Below are 6,807 nucleotides of genomic sequence, written 5' to 3'. Positions count from 1 at the left end.
TACCAGTGTGGTACTTACCCTATAGTGCCACACAAGAGCCCACAGAACATATTAAAGATAAAAAAAAAAAAAGGGGGTTTTATTTTAAGCCAATAAATATCACAGGGATTTATTATGCATCCATAATAATCAGAAGAGAGTTTGGTGCTGAAGAAGAAAGTGGGGTGCTGCTGTAACAAATGCAGCAAAATGTGGCAGTGACTTAGGGATGAGGGGATGGGTGGAGCCTTGAAGCCACTGACGTCTGAAGCCTGGTGAGAACTTAAAGATTAAAAAAAAAGAAAACTACTATTTGAACTTGGAAGAAAAGAAATTATTTTAATGAAGTAGTAGAAAGATTAGGAACACTGTTACCTGCAGTGTCCTGGAATGTAGAAAATAAACCAGTGAACTTTTTCTAATTTAGCTACAGAGATTTATAGGTATAATTTTGAAGGTGCTGCCTTGTAACTTCGTGTTTTTCATAATAAAATGTGAAAGAAGTAAGTTAAAGAACTGTTCAATATAAATGAATGAGAGCTTGTAGGATTTGAAAGGAAAACTATAATTTTCAGCTTCTACAGATGGCAAATGATTCTAAAATTAAGAAATGACTTTCAGGCAAAAAGTCAAATCTAGAGCACTGTTAGAAAAATATGGTCCAAAGGATGTGACTGTAAAATCCTTTATTAAGATCCCAGAATGACTTAAGGTGGTATTTCAATCAGAAAAAATAATCCTTTAAAGTTCTTAAGGACATGCCTTACAAATCCAGTCCATTAAATGATAGTTCTACACATTTCAAAGGAGCTCTGTAGTGTAGTGGTTATGAATTGGGCTGCGAATCTTAAGGTCAGCGGTTCGAAACTACCAGCTGCTCCGCGGGAGAAAGATGAGGTTTTCTACTCCTGTAAAGATTTACACCCTCGGAAACCCTGTACAGGGTCCCTATGGGTTGGAACTGACTCAACGGCACTTAACAACAACAACACATTTTAAGGTGTGGTTGAACCCTAAAGGAAACTCAATATGAGGACTTTTTCATGATGACTGGATGGAATTTTTGTTTACTAAAGTATTAGTAAATTTTTTTCAGGAAGGATCAGATAGGAAATATTGTAGGTTGTACAGGCCACATAATCTCTATCACAACTACTCAAATTTACTATTGTTGCAGGAAAGCAGCCATAGACAATGTTAAATGAATGAATGTGGTTTTGCTTCATTACAACTTTACTTATAAAAACAGGTAGTCAGACAGATCTGGTCTTTGGGTCATAGTTTGCCAAACCCTAGACTAAAGCAAAAACTCCCGTGGTGGTGTGCCATGGAGTCTGTTCTGACAGTGACCCTGCATAGGGTTTCCAAGGAATGGCAGGTAGGTTTGAACTACCAACCTTGCAGTTAGCAATTCAGTGCTTATTCAACAGCACCACATCAGAACTCCTGACAAATGGTAGTCAGTACGTAAACGCATGTAAGATTGGTTCTAGAATTAGGACTTCAGTAAGAATGAAGGCAGAATTTAAAATTTTAGTTATGTGAATCCTATGATTAATCAGAATATGGTAACCCAGTGAAAAATTATGAATTTGCATTTTAGAATAATATAATAGTTAACTATACTTGCAATGCTGTTTTGTGGTTTAATATTATAAAAAATGAGACTTGGAGAAGGAGGGCGAGTATATTTTGCATGTAGGAGAGATGAAGTCATTGAAAAGTCAAAGAAAAATGAGAATTCAGTTCAGGATATTGCTCCTGATATCACTCACCCACTGAATAAACAAATGTGAGTATAGGATAAGACAGACCACTACTAAGCATTGGGATATAATGTTTCTGAAAACCAACATAGCCTAGTGCCATCCTTGACATTAGAGTAGATTCCCAAGGGAATGATGTTCTTCTAAACCCAGGCCCTGTTTTATAGTGGGAATATTCATTAGTTCTTAGTGAGGACCAGATGTATCTTCTTGTTATGTCTCAAGAAGATTACTGGAATAAAAACAGATAAACTGAGATGTGAATTTTACAAAAATTATGTGTGACTTCCAAGTGTTTACCATGAGGCTCTGTGGCTTAGTTGGTTAAAGTGCCTGCCTAGTAGACAGGAGATCCTGGGTTCTAGTCCCAGCAAAGCCTTTTTTTTTTTACACTTTAGCAAAGTCTTGTGGTGGGTTAAATGGAAGAAAGCTTTCATTTTTATCTGATGAAGCTCCTAATACTAAGTCATGATAGGTCTAAGGTCATTTGTAGAGGAGATTTAGAGATGATAGAAAATTATTCATGATGAATTATCAAAGTCTATTCCATGGAGTCCTGGTGTGGCACTGTAGGATAAGCACTCAACCACAAGGTCGGTTTGAACTGCAAGGTTGTCGGTTCAAGCTCACCATTCACTCCTTGGAAACCGTATACAGGGTCACTATGAGTCAAACTGACTTGATGGCATTTAACAACAGCATCACTAGATTTAGGATTTACCCCAATTACAAAACAGTTGAATACATAAATAAAGTAACGTCTCTCATTACATTCACATTAAAATATAATTTTCTTTCTGTGAATGATCTTTTGATTTTGCCAATCTGGTTCATTTATTCCCATTTGGTCTCATTTCTTTCCACTGTATGCTGCAATCTAGAAGTCCTTGATGCTCATACCTTCATTCTCTTTACAAACAACTCACTTTGTTTTATTTAGTAATTCATTACTTTATCAGTGTTGCTGTTGTTAGGTGCCATTGAGTAGGTTCTGACTCATAATGACCCCGTGCACAACAGAAGGAAACCCTGCCCAGACCTGCGCCATCCTTAAAACTGTTACATTTAAGCATATTGCTGCTGTCATTGTGTCAATCCATCTCTTTGGCTGTATTCCTCGTTTTTGCTGACTTTCCAATTTTACCAAGCATGATGTCTTTCTCCAGGGACTGGCTCCTCCTGATAACATGTCCAAAGTATGAGAGACAAAAGTATGTATCGTTCCCTAATAATTAGGAGTAGAGTTCTCCTGATAATTAACCACTTACATGCAATTTAAAATAAATGATTAAGCTTATATGCTATTTTCTGGGCTCTCTATTCCTTCACACAACTTCAGTTGCCTGTCAGTCCCCAGCATGGGGTTGGGCACCATGGGAAGGTTTGAACCAATTAGAATAATTTATGTAAAATAAATAAAAATACATGCATGTAGTATAAAAGGCAACTGTGTTGCTGATCTGATCTCAGAATAATAAAGAAAGTATCTAGATTATGCTAATTGAGAATATTAGCTTATTTGGCTATCAATAACTCATCAGCAGGAGGTCAGGATATACATTTATAAAAGAATTTACTCTTCCCTTTTGACTTTTCATGAATGATCGGTGATTCAAGCACCACCTCTTTGCTAAATATCTTCTAAGGGATTTGCCCATTATGAAAAGGGGACAGCGACGTAAGCAATGAATTGAGTTGAGATACGAACAACAGCCAAATACACTCCTACCACCACCCTTGTTTCTTAGAACAGATTTATAAATAGTCATTATACTTTAATAGATATAATTCAGAGCGGCAAACGTGAATAATACAAAATAAAAATTTCTGAGCAGGGCCCAACCTGGAGCTTGCAGATATCTCCCTCTATTCCAACCCTTTTGCCGTTGGCGTTTCCGTAGTGTAGTGGTTATCACGTTCGCCTAACACGCGAAAGGTCCCCGGTTCGAAACCGGGCGGAAACAACCGGTCTACTTTATTTTTACATCTGATATTCTACATCTGAACTCCAAAAATCTGTGTGTATTTCGTCAAACGCACCTGCAGCCTCAGTACTCTCTTTGTACCAAACAGCTGAGGCTGGCCTCCGAACTCTCCCACCCTTTACAAGAATCTGAGATTCTACATTTGAACTCCAAAAATCTGTGTGTATTTCGTCAAAAGCACCTGCAGCCTCAGTGCTCTCTTTGTACCAAACAGCTGAGGCTGGCGTCCTCCGAACTCTTCTCACCTACCCCAGCCCCCCAAGTTTCTGGCTCACCGGCTTTGAGCAGCTCTGTTTGGTATCTACAGGACAACGCGACAGGGCTTCGCTTGTACAGCACCGGTAAGACTGCCTTCCTTAAAGTACCGAAAGCGGGACGCGTGGGTATTTTGTAAAGGAGTTTTCCTCAGGGCTTACTAAAAAGGAACAGGGCTCCACATGAGGTCTATGCTCTTTGCAGCTCAATTGCAATAAGGATATTCCATGAAATAGGTAAATGAACGTGATGAGGACTGGACACTTATCACAGAAACTGTACAGAATATAAAACAAAACAAGATTTTAGGCCCTAGCTGGCATGGAAACAGAATTCTTAACTGCAGCCTTAATAACACAAGGCCCTAATCAACGAATTATTTTTTTTTTCTTTTACAACTCAAACATTGTCACTTGGTTTCTCTAAAATAAAGTTTCCCTAATAAAATCCCCTTGTTAAGCGCTGTCGAATCGGTTCCGACTCATAGCGACTCTATACAGGGTTTCCGAGGAGTGACTGGTGGGTTTGAATCGTTTTACCGTTAGCAGTCCAGTGCTTATTCAACAGCACCTCACCAGGATCCTTAATCCACCAATTTCAATAAACTTTCCATCTGAATGGCTTTAAGTTATTTGTTTTTAACAACAAAACCAAACAGCAACAACAAAAGTCTCTTAGGAGTGGGACACACACACACACACACACACACACACACACATACAACCTATAAAGAGAATGTCAGAGCTGATTCCTCCTTGTGTGTGTTTTGGATGTAGGAAAAAAGATCTTTTCCTGACTTGTATGGTACCTATAAGTCCTAGACAGCACGCAACAAAAACACCCAAACCTATATGAAAAGAGAGGCTCGCTTCCTTAGCAGAAAAATAAAATCAACCTTTAAATCCAAACTTGCAGGTAGACCCATGTTAACTTGAGTGACGGGGAAGGCAATAAACTCAGGGAAAGGTGAAGGTAGCTGAGCACACTGGGAAGAATGCAAGACTTTAAAGGGAATACATACCAGAAGAACTAGACCGTGCCCCATGACCACTCCCAGCTGCCCTGAAAAGGATCACATTAAAAGGTCCCTAATAGAGTGGGAGAAAATGTGGAACAAAACTCAAAATTATTTAATAATAACAACAATAATAATAAAAGACCAGGTTTACTAGTCACAAAGAGACTGGAGGAACCTGAGACTACCACCCTCCACCCTGTTTCAAATCTGGAAAGGAACTCAATTTTGCCCTGTTTTCAGCCAAGCAGTAGATAGATTTATGGGGGTGAACAACAACACAAGCTCACCATGGAATGGTCAATCATTCAAAATCAAAAGGGCAACATTTTCCTAAGGGCAAAGTTGAGAAGGGATAGGGAGGTGGGTAGAATGCAAACAGGAACCACAGGGAGAAAGCAGGATAACTGTTTTTGCATGAAGGGGAATGTAATCATTGAGGTGAAACAAAGTGTATGATTTGTTGAATGCAAAGCTGATGATCTTGTCTCTAAATCTTCACTCAATTCACAATAGTTATGTGATGTTGTTACGTGTCATCAAGTCAATTCAGACTCATAGTGACCCTTTTTAGGGTTTCCAAGGAATGGCTGGCTGATGAATTTGAACTGCTGTCCATGAGGTTCAAACCACTGCTAATCATACAAAGCTACATCAGGACTCCTAGAAATGCCACAAGTAGTAATGGCTTTAACAAACAAATGTATTCTTTCACAGTTTGGGAGGGTAGAAGTTCGAATTCATAGTGTCAACTCTGGAGAAAGGTCATTGTCTCCTTTCAGCATCTATAGGAGATTTCCTTGGAAATATCCATGTATTTTAGCATCAGTCTTCTCCTGGATTTAGGAGTTTCACAGAGTACTGGTATGACACTGTAGGAGAAGCACTGGACTGCTAACCACAAGGTCGGTGGTTCAAATCCACCATCTGCTCCTTGGAAACACTATACAGGGTCACTGTGAGTCAGAACTGATTCAATGGTACTTAACAACAACAACAACAACAGGAGATTCACAATTCAGGGATCCCAGATCCTTAGCATGCACTTCTCTCCAGCTCTTATTTCTTGGTGGTAGTAGGGTCCCCTCTCTGATCACTACTGTCTCCATTTCTCTCTTGTAAGATAAAAGATGCTGCTGGTCCTAGCCCTGAGAAATCCCCTTATACCAGATTACGTTTATGATGGGATTAGGTTATTGCAGCCCACCCTTAATCTTCTTACTGGTTTATCACATCAGATCCCACCATGGGGGATTATGATGGCGGAATGGGGAACATGGGACTCTACTTCAATTCCAGATCTGGGAAACTGCTGACTTTCTTCAATTACCCCTTCTAACTCTTCACCAAAAGATGTGCCCATCCCCTCACTTACCCTTTATGATAAATGTCCCATAGCAACAACAAATGAAACCAAGATAAGTGTATTACTGAGAACACGTGTCTGCAGTTATCCACAGATCACAGAGACATGTTTAAACACCTGAAAGCAATACTTGTTGACTTACGCCTTGTTCAAACACATTTCTGTTTCTGGTAAATATTAACTTTTCCTGAAATAATTTCTCTAAAATTCTTTACCTTTCCTCAAAAGCACCAACTCCTTTGCCTTTTAGAAATGAGGCAGCTTTCTGTGAAACACCATGGACATGAAATTGAGCACTGCAGGTGAGGTGTGTGCTCTATTCTTCTCCTTTGTAAAACAGAGATACAAATCAATTCATCACATTTCATTCTGATGAGTAGAAAGTTGCCGGGGTCTGGCCTTGGCAAGAGGGTGAGGACCCGAAGATGGGGTGTCCGGTGA

General features: G+C 39.4%; 2 non-coding genes across 2 annotated transcripts; both read left to right on the top strand.

Moving 5' to 3' along the window:
• The first annotated feature begins 2,050 nt into the window (after window positions 1–2,050).
• TRNAT-AGU lies at window positions 2,051–2,124 on the top strand. The gene has a single exon. It is a non-coding gene; the product is annotated as a tRNA-Thr (tRNA).
• A 1,512-nt stretch (window positions 2,125–3,636) lies between these two features.
• Window positions 3,637–3,709, top strand: TRNAV-AAC. The gene has a single exon. It is a non-coding gene; the product is annotated as a tRNA-Val (tRNA).
• The last annotated feature ends 3,098 nt before the right edge of the window (window positions 3,710–6,807 follow it).

The sequence above is a fragment of the Chrysochloris asiatica genome, unplaced genomic scaffold, assembly GCF_000296735.1.
Source record: "Chrysochloris asiatica unplaced genomic scaffold, ChrAsi1.0 scaffold00213, whole genome shotgun sequence".
In the NCBI taxonomy this organism is placed as follows: Eukaryota; Metazoa; Chordata; class Mammalia; order Afrosoricida; family Chrysochloridae; genus Chrysochloris; species Chrysochloris asiatica.
Note: the sequence above shows the minus strand (reverse complement) of the source record. Positions and strands in the feature narration are given on the sequence as shown.